The sequence below is a fragment of the Alexandromys fortis genome, unplaced genomic scaffold (genome assembly GCF_014885135.2).
Source record: "Alexandromys fortis isolate MF-2015 unplaced genomic scaffold, M_Fortis_MF-2015_v1.1 scaffold_70, whole genome shotgun sequence".
NCBI lineage: Eukaryota > Metazoa > Chordata > Mammalia > Rodentia > Cricetidae > Alexandromys > Alexandromys fortis.
In genome coordinates, this window is record NW_026067955.1 from 1267134 (window position 1) to 1279881 (window position 12748).

The following is a 12748-nucleotide window of genomic DNA, read 5'->3' on the forward strand; positions in this document are numbered from 1 at the left end:
TGGCCGAAATACCTTTATTCATCAACCAATAAAAGCAACACATATTCAGAAGAACATCCCACATCACCCCCTAGCTTTGTTTGAGACAGGGTCTCCCTATGTAGCCCAAGCTGGCCTCATGGATCTTCTGTCTCAACATCTCAAATGCTGGATATATGGGCATATGCCACCACACCTGACTGCCTCCTTTATTCCTAATTCTTCATTGCATTCCAGACAGGCCGTGCCTGTCATTTAATGGATACCAGCCGCTGGCTTTGAAAGTCAGCTGACTGAAGAAGATGCAGTGTTGTGACCAGACAGATGGCCTAGTGGATGGTTTCTGCCAGACAATCACGAGGACTGGAATTTGAGTCTCCAGGGCTCATGAAGAAACTGGGTGTGTGGGGGTGGAGAAGATCTGTTACTCCAGAAACAGGATCCCTAGACAAGCCGGGACTGACGAACTCAGCTCAGTGAAATACCTGCCTCAGTAAACACAGTGGAGACAGATTTAGGAAGAGAGCCGGTGGCCACTTCACAGGCACGTGCACCCTCACAAATGTGCCCCCCCCCATGTGTACACACATGCAAGAGATTGATTTGGTTTGTTGAGGAAAGAAGCAAGGGAGACAGAAATACTGAGGTAGCACAGAAGAACAATGGAGGAGGAAGATGACGGGAACAGACAGTGAAGAGAAGGTGGTGCCCAGTCCTGCGGTGCTCAGTAGAGTTCTTCATGTTGCCACCCCAACCATAACATTCTTTTCTCCATAACTGTAATTTTGCTCCTATTAATAATCATGGTGTAAATATCTGATAAACAGGATATCTGTTATGTGATCCTCTGAAAGGGTCGTTAGCCCCCCAAAGGGTATGTGATCCACAGGTTGAGAACCACTCCTCCAGGGTCACAGGTCTCTGTCAGCACCTAGACTGGATCCTAACTTTGACCTTGGTGCTGAGAATAAGAAAACTGGCCTTGCAGCATCTAAGCTGACTTTAGACCCTGTAGTATCCAAACCACGAGGCTTGCCACCAAGATGCAAACAAAGCCTGCTAGTCACCCTAGAGGGGCCAGAGTCACCTAGAAGAGGAAAAGCTAGGGAGGGACTCCTAGAGGTCTCCCTGCCTTCTGCCTCCTGATCTGATGACAGAGGAACCGTGAAGTAAGCAGTCTGCAGTGTGTGGCGCCATCTGGTGGTGCTTGGAGAACAAAAGGATTTTCTTCCAGACAAGGCTTGCAGGGTGGGAAGGTTCTGAGGATAGTGAGGGAAAATGTGAGTACCCAGGAGAGTTCACCTGGCCTGGCCACTCCCCATCTTCATAACGAACAAACATCCCTGCTATACCTGGACCTGGGTGGGTTTGCTGGGGCTGAGGGCAGAAGGAGAAGCGAGGAGTTAGTCAGGAGAAACTGACTTTAGTTAGTCAGGTTTTTGGATTAAATCTGTGAGGTGGGCTAATTATATCAAAGACCATTTCCCCATGTTTTATGAACATTAAAAATGAGGATTTCTACATCAAGTGTAACACATTTTGAGATAATGCAGCGTGAGTTTTGTATGTTTTTTCCTTGGGAATGATCCAGCTAAGAGCAGGTCTCAGCCTCCTCAAATACTGCTTTCATTCCTGATGTGTTCACAGAGTTAAATATCTTCTAACCCTACAAATCATTTTCAAATATAATGCAACTCACATGACTGCTACATTTAATAATGGAAGAAGCTGACGTGAAATTAATGACCTCCATTAATAATGGAGACATCTTATAAACATTTGATTAAATATTGATGAATTTGTGTTATTCCTTAGTTTTTCCTCTTTACAAGCAAGCATTTATCTTAGGTTTTAAGCATTTATGTGGGTCCCTGAGACCGTCAAGGGCTCTTTGCATGCCCACGGAGGGGACCTCCTTAACCTGATGGTAAATATGTGGTCCTGATGGTGCCTCCCCATGCAAAGCCATAAGAAATAAAAACGAGGCAGGTTATGGTGATACACGCCTTTAATTCCAACACTCTTGGGAGGCAGAGTCAGGTCGATCTCTGTGAGCTTGAGGCCACCCTGGTCTACATAGCAAGTTCCAGGCCAGTCATCGTTATATAGTGAAACCCTTTCTAAATAAAAGGCCGGAATGAAAGTGACTCAGAAGTTAAAAAGTGCTTACTGCCCTTGGGCAGGATCTGGGTTTGGTTCCCAGTACCCACAATTGTGAATTGCCTCGTATTACCGGGGTTCTGGCCTCTGTGGGTTCTGCATGTACCTGGTGCCCACATTCTCACACAGTCTCCCACACATAAGCATGAATGAAAATAAATCTATAAAAGGTAACAATAAAAAAGAAGAAGACTGCATCACAGATGAAAGACAGCCTGGGGCCTGGCACACTCTTAAGCACCCCATAAAAAGCAGTTGATGTTCTTAAACATATCCAGTGCACACACGTTCATTCATTCATAAACTGCATTAGAAATGTCAGTGTCTGGGGAAGCTGTTTTGCTAATAGGACATGTGCCTGTTAGCCTGTCCAGTGCCCTCTAAGTAACTGCTTATGCCCACAGACTTGTGTTGCTGTCGACTTGGTCAGAAAGCATGCTTGCTGTAGTGGTCAGGAAGGACTGCAGGGACTCATGACTGGTCACGGAACATTAGTATCACCCCCTCAAAACTCAGGGACCGTCGTGGAAGAAGGGGTGGGAATAATGTAAGTGCTAGAGGAAGGGTAAAGGGAGGTGTGAAATGATCATTTCTAGGTATGGCGTGGCTTCTTGCATGCTTGAACACACAACACCTGCACAAAACCTGGGCAAAATTGGGCCTGTCAACACCCGGTCATGCAAAGAAGCTAAAAATATAAAACGGAGAAAAGAAAGCATATTCAACAAGTGGTGCTGGCATAACTGGATATCAACATGTAGAAGAATGCAAACAGACCCGTATCTATCGTCATGCACAAAACTCAAGTCCAAATGGATCAAAGACCTTAACATAAAACTAACCACAATGAACCTCAGAGAAGAGGAAGAAGGAAGTTTACTTGAAAGCATTGTCACAAGAAACCACTTCCTAAATATAACCCCAGTAGCACAGACACTGAGAGCAACAATTAATAAATGAAACCTCCGGAGACTGAAGAGCTTCTGTAAAGCAAAGGACACGGTCAGCAAGACAAAATGACAGCCTACAGAATGGGAAAAGATCTTCACCAACCTCACATCAGACAGAGGGCTGATCTCCAAAATATACAAAGAACTCAAGAAACTTGACATAAAAAAAAATAATCCAATAACAAATGAGGTACAGATGTGATGAGAAAATGGACTGAGCAAGCCAGGAGGAGCAAGTCAGTAAGCAGCACCCCTCCATGGCCTCTGCATCAGCTCCTGCCTCCAGGTCCCCACCCTGTTGGAGCTCCTGCCATGACTTCCTTGATGGCAGTGGTGTGGAAGTGGAAGTGAAACAAGCCCCTTTCCTCCCCAGTGCTTTGGGTCACAGTGTCTATCACAGCAAGAGAACCCCTCAGGTGACAACTGAGACAACAGGCAAGGAAGCCTTCCCTGCTCGTGTCCCCCGTTTGGGTGTCCTAAGTCATATCCGTTACACAAAGTGGGGAATGGTAAAGAACAGGTTTTGCTTTCCATGAATGGTTCTAGCCGGCCGCCATGTCGGAGCAGCATGACGGGGTTTGGCCAGGCAGAAATGCAGGAGCTGGTACTTGTGACTGTGACTGGCCTTTGAAACAGGTGGTCTGGTGGCACAGCCCTTTAAGACCAGGAGGCTGGAAGCTAACTCCAGGGCGTTAGCTTTAGAATGGAACTGAGTAGTGGGACCACGGTGTCTGAGAATCAGGTCATTTGTTGGAAATGACAGTGCTCATGTGACCTACACAGTCAGGTCACACGTGCAGCCAGGAGCAGCCAACACGCAGTTGTCAGCTCCCTCAGGCTGCCCCTTTAGGGTCACCGCAGTCTCCCCCATTCCTACAGGCTGGGAGCAACTCACTCACCTGTGTCTGTGAGCCTGCCGTTCCACCCTAGTGGTGTATAAACAGACTCTTGCTGACTGAATCCTGTTGGGATTGGCAATTTCACTCAACATCCTCTCAGAAGGTCTACCCACCCAAGCCAAGTTGCTAGATGTAGCTCTAGTCCATTCTTTGGTGTCAAGTAGCAACCTGGGATGCGGGTGAACCAGGGTGTTTCACTATCTAAGTGTTTTATTTATTGGGGGCTATTACAAATAAAGCTGCTATGAACATTTGTGTTCAGGTCCCAGTGGGAAAATAAATGTCATTTTCTCTGGGTTAAATGCGAGATGCTGGAATTTCTGGCATTTTTAGTTTTAGAAAGAACTGGTTTTGTTCTGAAGCTCAAGCCAAACATGGTAGTTGGGATGAAGGCAGGATAGGAAGGAGAAAAGTTAGGGTGGTTACCAAGGACGAAGGACACACCTACATGGTACCGCAGCAGCGCACGCACGGAGGTGGTGACAGCCGACCACACCAAAGGCAGCAACTATGATTCAGGCTGCCGAGAAACGAAAACCCACAAGGGGCACGTGGTGTGTGAAAACCCCTTTGATTATTTGCATATGTTAAAAATGGTTCTTAGCCTGTAGAAAACCACAGGAGAATTATCAGTTACGTACGTTCTAACAGGAAGAGCCAGATAACATACGAAACCATAATTTACTAACGCTGTCAGAGCTGAGGTCAGAGGCTCTGCCTGAGAAAGACGGGGCCAGTTGTTCTGCTGTGCTCTCCCTGTGAGGGCCTTTCCCGGGTGTGAGGAGGAAGGCTGGGAGGCAGGGAGCAGCCCTTGGTGGCAGCACACACGTGGGCCAGCTGCTGTCTGCTGCAGCACAGGTCGGCACCACACCTCACTGGTCCCCTAGCATAGTCGCTCAAACAGTGTGCTCCCTGGCCCCAAGACTGCTGCAGAGGAGGCCGGAACCAAGACTCTCTGCTCTGGAGGCAAGATCAAATTTTTAAGACCTTTGTCCTGTAGGGGAGGCAGGAATGCTGTCCCAGGCACACTGGAGGTGGATGGAGCAGAAACACTGGGGACCCCACCTTCTGAGACCAAGGACACAATCTCTGAAGCCTGAAGAACCCAGCAGCATCCTACTGGCTCCAAACACACTGACCTATATCCACTCTCTGCTTCTACATCCATCGCAGAGGGTAAGAGTTAGCAACACTCACCACCGTGGGAGAGCAACAGGAGAGAGACAGAGATAGACAGATACACACACACACACACACACACACACACACACACACACACACACACACACACACACCAGACAGAGAGAATGAATGACTTCTCTAACCCAAAGTGACCTCAAACTCCAGCAGGAAGATTGGAAATTTTAGGTCATTTTGGGTTGTGGGGAGATCCTATCTTGAAAGATAAATTTATGTAAACAAATAGTCAAAAGAAAAAAAAAGTTCTATGTCAGAGGAAGTAGACTTTGGAGAGAGACGGGAAAAACATAAACGAGCAGGCTAAGAAAGAGGTAACACCAGTTCCCGGGGACTGTGCCCTGGAGAACAGGTGCCCAGGGAGCAGGCAATGAAGATGTGCAGAGCTAAAGGAAGGAGCAGAGAGCCCCCTCTTCTCTCAGCACAGCACAAGCACACAAAGGGTGAATGGTTACGGGGAGTTTGAAGAACACTGACCAATTTATTTATGACATGTTCCACCCAGCAACAGCAAAATCCACATTCTTTCCAAGTGAATGTGTAACTTCCCGGAGACCATGCTCTGAGCCATAAATCAAAGCTTGATAAATTAAAAAATAATTGAAATCATTCAAAATATGGTCTGTCATGATAGCTTAAGCTATAAATCAATAACAGAAAAATATCTGGAAACTCTCCAAATATTTGGAAATCAAACAACAGGCTTCTAAAATAACTGATGGTTATAAGTAGAAATTAGGAGAATAATTAGAAATATTTTAATTAAGTGAAAATGAAAACACAGTTTGTCAAAATGTGCAGAACACCATTTACAACAGTGCTCAAGAAAACAGTTTTTAAATAGAGAAGGAGGCTGGAGAGATGGCTCAGCACATAGGATCACTTGCTCCTCTTGGGTTTGGTTTCTGCCACATGGCCAGTCACAACCATCCCTAACTGGAGTTCCAGAGGCTCTGCTGCTCTCCTCTGGCCTCCTCAGGCACTGCACACACGTGGTGCATTACATTCAGGCGAGACACACATGCACATAAAAAATTTATAAATAAAAGACCGCATCCGTGGTTTTGCTTAAATAAATATTTCCTTGATAGGACATAAAGCATAATCCACATCAGAAAAAAATATCCTGTTATATCTCATTTTGCTAAAATTAAAACCATTGCTCTCCAAGAATTATAGTCAGAAAATGAAAAGACAAGTCACAGAGGAATATACTAGCACAATACACAACAAATAAACCAACTAAAATGAAATGGATTTACAGACACTTCAGTGAAGAAGAGATATGATGGCCCAAAAGAATACAAACAGATGCCTGATAATATCAGTCAGCGGGGATGCAGAAACGTAAAACTTCAGTGAGACACTGCGCTCTGCCTTCTAGAATGGCTTTAGAATAAAGAGGCAGCATGCTAGCGAGCTGTAGATTAAGTCTCTGGGGAAAGCTCAGTGGTTCTAGGACAGTGAAATCTACCCCCATCATGTGACTCGGTGACCTCATTGCTAACTATTTAACCAAAAAAAAAAAAAAGTGGGGGGGAAAGTATGTCACCACAGAAGCTTGTGTGAGAATATTTAGAGCAGTTTTCCCATAATGACCCTAATCTACAGAGAAACAAATCCAAAAGACCAAAAATGAATCCACTCGTCAGTGGAAGAACTATTGTGGTACGTCCATGAAAACCATGGTCCAGCTCTGAAATAGAATATGACTAAAGTATTGGGCTGGGAGGAGAGCCCAGCTAGCATGGGGGAAGCCATGGGTCCCATTCCCAGAACTGCAAGGGAAGAAGGATCTACATGTTCATCCACACGGCAGTATAGATGAGTCTCAAAAGCATCCTGTCGAGAAGGAATATGGTTTTCCCTGTGATGATTACATGGCACAACAGATATCGTGAATCAAATATACATTCCAAAATCCCGAAGAACTGTGGCTCGGTTGGTGGTGGGCTTACCTAGCATCCAGGAAGACCTAGGTTCAGTTCCCAGCATTGCGTAAGCAGGGCGTGGTGGCACAAGCCTGTGCTTCCTGCACTTGGGAGGTGGAGGCAGGAGGAATAGGAGTTCTGTTATCCTTGACTACATGGCAAGTTCAGGGCTAGCCTTAGGCTAGAGGCGTTGACTAAAAGAGCAAATAAAAGTCACCAAGAAAGTGCATTTTGGGTGTTCTTTTCACAAAAAGATTAGTATTTGAGACGATGGCTATGTTGATGAGCCTGATTTAATTGTTGTGTCACCTTCATAGTCCTAACCTCACCTTGTACCCCATAAAAAATACAGTAACCTTTTAACTTATAATGCAAAAATAAAAATTAAACTACAAAACATACTTTGTGAAAGAAGCTAGAAACAAGAGGCTATATACTACACGACGCTACATACTACGTGACTACCTGACGCTACATGCTACATGACTCTATGATGCTACATAACTACGTGTCGCTACGTACTACACGACAACATAAAACCTTGTGAAAGGCAAAACTATAGGGACAGAAATCAACTTAGTAGTTCCTGGGGTCTGTGGCCGCGAAACTGACCACAAGGAAATAGAATAGAATAAGGTAGAAAAGCGCAATTATTAGACACCGATTTATTGACTGAGTTAGTGACTCACTAAAATCACCGCCTGGACCACCTACCGCCAAACGTGACTTCACTCCTTAACCTGGAACAGATGATCTGGAGACACAGCTGAAGCAATGGGCTGTCACCCTTAACAACCTGCTGACTGCCGCACAGGCTTCTTGCTGACTGCGTGTGAGTGTCTGTAAAGTCTGGCTTGCTTGTTCTCCCGCTTTGTGGACCGATACCAAGGCCTTCCAGGAGCTGTTCTGGTTTTGGTCCTGCAGTGATATTGCCTCTTTCCCCCTCTCATTCATGTTAGGGTGCTTGTTCTAGAAATATTTCCATAACAGAAGCAAGAGGGGAGTGGGTTTTTTGTTTGTATTTTATGTGTATAAGTGCCTTGCCTGAATGTACGTGTGCCGTGTCACAAGGCTAAAAAACGTGTATGAAGGCTAAAAAAGGGGCCTGGAACTGGAGTCACAGATAGTGTGATCCACTATACAGGTGCTGGGAATTGAACCTGGGTCCTCTGGACGAGTGAACAGTAGTTTTTAATTGCTGAGCTATGTTTCCAGCCCCAAGACAGAATTTTGAGGGCAACTAACTTTTTCCATATTTTTATTGTGGGAGTATTTATATTTTTTTTCAAAACTTATAAAAATATACACATAAAGAGGTATAATGTAACTTTATGCAAATTATTCCTTAATATTCCTTAGTTATACTGGAAAAATAAAAGAGACAATGGCGGTAACTAAGAAATGATGTCATATATCCAGAAAAAACTCATCTCTCTGGACTAGCGGAGAAGAGACAGAGTTCTGCTCCCCCTGGCGGCCTCAACGTGCAATGACAGCCTGTTCCCGGACAGGCTGCTGGGACTCCAGCCCAGGCTGAGACCCTCTCTGGCCTGACTCTGGAACGCTGCCGGGACTGGAGCTCATTGATGCCAGGAAATGGCTGTCCCAGGCACCACAGGCACAGCCCTAAAGTTCTGGGGATGTCTTACTTATTTTTCTATGCCTGCGACAGATAGACCATGATCGAAAGCAACTTAGGGAGGAAAAGGTTTATTCAGCTTTCAGTTCTCAGGTCGCAATGACTGAGGGAGGGCAGGGCAGGAACTCAGGCCGGAACCCCGAGGCAGGTCTGCGTCCGTAAGCACAGACCACGGAAAAATGCTGCCTACTGGCTCGCTCACTTCCCATGGCTCTCTCAGCAGGCTTTCTTGTCCAACCCAGGACCACCTCCCCAGGGCTGGCAGTGAGCTGGGATCCCTGCCACCAATTATCAATCAAATCACTGCCTCCATGGGCTTTCCCATAGGCCAGTCTTGTGGGGAAACTTCCCATTGAGGTTCCTTCTAAAATGACTCCAATTAGTATCAAGTTGACAAAACCTTAGTCAGGACAGGGGCTATGCATGCTGACACGGCGGAGACAGACCTTTGTCAGGAGTCTGAGTCCTTTTTTTTTTTTTTCGAGACAGGGTTTCTCTGTGGCTTTGGAGCCTGTCCTGGAACTAGCTCTGTAGACCAGGCTGGTCTTGAACTCACAGAGATCAGCCTGCCTCTGCCTCCCGAGTGCTGGGATTAAAGGCGTGGGCCACCATCGCCTGGCAGGAGTCTGAGTCTTAAAACCAGCTGTAATCAAACCCTGTAAGGAAGGGGGCTGGAGTGATGGCTCAAAGGTTAAGAGCATTGCCTGCTCTTCCAAAGGTCCTGAGTTCAATTCCCAGCAGCCACATGGTGACTCACAACCATCTGTAATGGGGTCTGGTGCCCTCTTCTGGCCTGCAGGCATACACACAGACAGAATATTGTATACATAATAAATAAATATTAAAAAAAAAACCCGCAGGAAGAAAGCAAAAAAGGCAAGCTATTTAAAAATACACAGCCAGGCAGGCTTGGTGACATGTGCCTGTGATCCCAGCTGCTGGGGAGGCTGAGGCAGAAAGATGACAAATCCAGACATGTCTGGACTGCAAGTGAGCTGAAAGTCAGACTTAGAAATTTAATCAGACATTGTTCTCATAAAAAAACAAAACAAAACAAAAAAAAAACGAAAGGTAAAAGGACTTGAGAATATAGCTCAGCAGTAGAACATACCCAAGACACTGGGTCTGCTGCACATACCACAGCAAACACCCAAGAGCTTCTTCAGTCTAGTGCGGTAGCTAAGATCGTATAACCCCAGTATTTAGGAGCCTGAAGCAGGTTGAGGCCAGCCTGAACTACATGACGAGTTCAAGGCCAGCCTCAGCTACACAGAGAGCCCCTTTCTCAAAAAAACAAAACTTCTCCAAATGGAAGAGAAAATTTCAAACTATCTAGCTAGCGGGCTCTTCCAGCTAACCACAAGTTGCCAGCACACAGCAGGAATCAAAGCGGCAGTCCTTTATATCATAGTTTTACAAGCTGTGCACACTGGCTTTGCTGGCTTTCTCTTCTTCCAGAAGGGGCCCTAAGACCACACAAAGTAGATGCTGTGTCCAAATTGCTTGGACCCAGATCTTGGCTCAGTGCATGGCTGTTGCACAGACCTGAGGTACAGGGGAGCGAGCCAAATACTGATAATGTCGGACCACACTATGGTTCTGACCTCCATCTGCGGGCATTTTACCCAGGACTCTGCTGTCCGCCAGAAGTAAACCTGGCCTGTGGGTGAGCAGGATGTCTACCTCTGTCAGATTTTGGTGTCAGGATTATGTTTACTTCAAAAAATTGGCTAAGGAGCAAAAAAATCAACCAAATGTTTGCATAGTGTTCTGGAAAATTTTAAGTAACATATACATTACCTACCCATTCCTCCAATTCAAAAGAACTCTTTCTAGAATTCTCTTTAAGTCTGGCATTCTTTCTAACGATGACAACTTCTGAAATCTTTCCGAGGATTGTGCTTTGTACTCCTTGGTATTGATATTGGCAATAAAGTATATTCTAGGGAAGTATTGAGCGTTGAAACACTTTAACTTGTAAGCATATATGGATTTTAACTTTTTAAAATTGTTTTTATTTTAGTTGCGTGTGTGAGCTTCAGTAGCTTTCCAGGTTGTGCGGCACCTCCCATTCTTTCTGGCCCACTGGGGCCAAATCTCACCAGCCTGCCCATCGGCACCACCTGCATCTGGGAGTCACAGGGAAGTGTGGGTGCTTCCTAACATGTGCTGTGGCTGTGGGATGCACCAGGATGTGGCCATGGAGAGGGCTGTTGGGAAGGAGAGCCTATCTCTGCAAGGGACCAGGGGAGGCTCAGCCATATGTGGACATTCTATTCCCTGGTCCATGATGGAGAGAGATGTGTGGCAGGGACTGGAAAGGGAGCCCTTACTCTGGATGGGTGGGTGTTACCAGGAGGCCCTGAGACACACCAACACTATCTGGCCCAAGGAGCAGGTGTCAAGCTCTTAAAGAATACTCTGGAAACAGAGCCTTCCAAAGTAAAGGACAAAGGTCCTAGACCCCTCTTTCTTTCTTTCTTTTTTTTTGATTTTCGAGACAGGGTTTCTTCGTAGCTTTTGGTTTCTGTCCTGGAGCTAGCTCTTATAGACCAGGCTGGCCTTGAACTCACAGAGATCCGCCTGCCTCTGCCTCCCTAGTGCTGGGATTAAAGGCATGCGCCACCACCGCCCAGCCTAGACCCCTCTTTCTTAAACCAATTTTTTTTTTTTTTTTGGTTTTTCGAGACAGGGTTTCTCTGTGGCTTTGGAGCCTGTCCTGGAACTAGCTCTTGTAGACCAGGCTGGTCTCGAACTCACAGAGACCCGCCTGCCTCTGCCTCCCGAGTGCTGGGATTAAAGGCGTGCGCCAACACCGCCCGGCTTAGACCCCTCTTTCTTTAGGGTTAAACTTAGAGGCTTTGCTTGCATGTCCCTTCCTGTAACAGTCAGACAAGAAACAGACCAGCATCTTCCATTCATGCCCCTCACCGGCCACCCTCTACTCCAGTTCTCACGGGGTCCTTCATGGGGATTCCCGGTGAGTGGGTGAAGTTAAGAATGGAAATGCTTTGGTAAACTGACCTGGCGTCTCATAGAAAGGGTGCTATTCCCTTGGGCGCGGGCCACAGCCTGGAACTTTCAGCATCCTGGGACATAGAACAGGGGTAAGGTCAGGGTGTGGTCTGAATAGTTGGCCACAGAGGCGCCCTGATCTGACTGACCTCATTGTGTTGGTTTCTGTAGCCCATCCAACTTGCTGGAGGCACCTGGACACCTTGGTCTCAGTTGGAGTGTCTCCTGAAGGTTCCACGCCCAGGCCCTGGTTTGGTGTCTAATGCTCCCACTGCAGGCCTCTATTTTTATTAGATATTTATTAAAGATTTACTTATTAATTATGTATACAGCATTCTGCTTGCATGTGTCCCTGCAAGCCAGAAGAGGGCACCAGATAGTACAGATGGTAGTGAGCCACCATGTGGTTGCTGGGAATTGAACTCAGAACCTCTGGAAGAACAGTCAGTGCTCTTAACCTCTGAGCCATCTCTCCAGCCCCCGCAGGGCTCTATTGTATGGTATCTTTGTTTATTTGTTTTGTTTTTTGAGAAAGGATTTTTCTGGAACGCACTGGAGCAGGCTGGTCTCAAGCTCAGAGATCTGCCTGCCTCTGCCTCCCAAGTGCTAGGATTAAAGGTGTGTGCCACCACTACCCAGCTCTATCATAGTATCTTTTAAGCCAGACAATGCAGACTACAGGCCCAGTGGACTGGCACTGTTTTGACCTGAGTTCAGCAAGTAGTCTGCCCTTCCCCACCAGGCTTGTCCTCGCAACTCTTCTCTTTCCTCATTCCCTCCATCTCCTCCTTCTCTCTTTTCTTCTCTGATCCCTCTTCTCTGCCAGATCAGGAATAGCACTGGGGCCCAAGAAGCTAGGCCCTCAGATACAGGTCGAGAGAGGAGGCTCACCACAGGGTAGTTAAGGCCTCTTCTCTGTCTGTTTTTCCTGAAGTCCTTCCATGCCTATGCCCATTGTACCAAATAACGGATCCTATG